This window comes from Tupaia chinensis, unplaced genomic scaffold, assembly GCF_000334495.1.
Source record: "Tupaia chinensis unplaced genomic scaffold, TupChi_1.0 Scaffold142037_1, whole genome shotgun sequence".
Taxonomy (NCBI): domain Eukaryota; kingdom Metazoa; phylum Chordata; class Mammalia; order Scandentia; family Tupaiidae; genus Tupaia; species Tupaia belangeri.
In genome coordinates, this window is record NW_006201890.1 from 39003 (window position 1) to 40037 (window position 1035).

Below are 1035 nucleotides of genomic sequence, written 5' to 3' on the forward strand. Positions count from 1 at the left end.
TAAGTCTCAATGATAACATTGTGTTCTTTTATAGATTATGGAGCTTTGTGGCGCAACAAGACTTGGTTATTTTGGAAGAAGTCAGTTCTACATTGCTTTGAAACTTGTAGCTGTTGCCCAGTCTGGTTTCCCTTTAAGAGGAGAAAGTATCAATACAGTAAAAGACCTTCCTCTGCCAAGATTTGTTGCTTCAAAGAATGAATAGGAATCTCGCCATGCAGCCTCATATTCTTCAGATTCTGAAAATCAAGGATCTTATTCTGGTGTGATTCCTCCACCACCTGGGAGGGGCCAAGTGAAAAAGGGATCCGTAAGCCATGATACAGTTCAGCCTCATACATCTGCAGATCCACAGGAACCTGCCTCTCCAGTAGTTTCACCACAACAGTCCCCACCAACTTCTCCACACGCGTGGAGGAAGCATACCCGCCATCCCAGTGGAGGGAATAGTGAGAGGCCCCTTGCAGGACCTGGGCCATTTTGGTCTCCCTTTGGTGAAGCGCAATCAGGTTCTTCAGCTGGTGATGCAATGTGGTCAAGGCATTCTCCACCTCCACCTCAAGAAAACTGGGTCAGTTTTGCAGATACTCCACCAACCAGTACTCTTTTAACCATGCATCCTGCTTCTGTCCAGGACCAGACAACAGTACGAACTGTAGCATCAGCTACAACTGCCAATGAAATCCGTAGGCAATCCAGTAGTTATGATGATCCCTGGAAAATAACAGATGAACAAAGACAGTATTATGTAAATCCGTTTAAAACCATTCAGCCCGATATGAACTGATTTATTCCAGGATCTGCAGCTAAAGAGTTTTTTACAAAATCAAAACTTCCTATTCTTGAACTTTCTCATATTTGGGAACTCTCAGATTTTGATAAAGATGGTGCATTGACACTGGATGAGTTTTGTGCTGCTTTTCATCTGGTGGTTGCCAGGAAGAATGGCTATGACTTACCAGAAAAACTCCCTGAAAGCTTAATGCCCAAACTGATTGATTTGAAAGACTCAGCAGATGTTGGGGATCAGCCAAG

General features: G+C 43.8%; 1 pseudogene; it reads left to right on the forward strand.

Annotated features, from left to right (window-relative positions):
- Nucleotides 1-19: 19 nt before the first annotated feature.
- LOC102498596 (ralBP1-associated Eps domain-containing protein 1 pseudogene) overlaps nt 20-1035 on the forward strand; it is a 2427-nt pseudogene continuing 1411 nt past the window's right edge.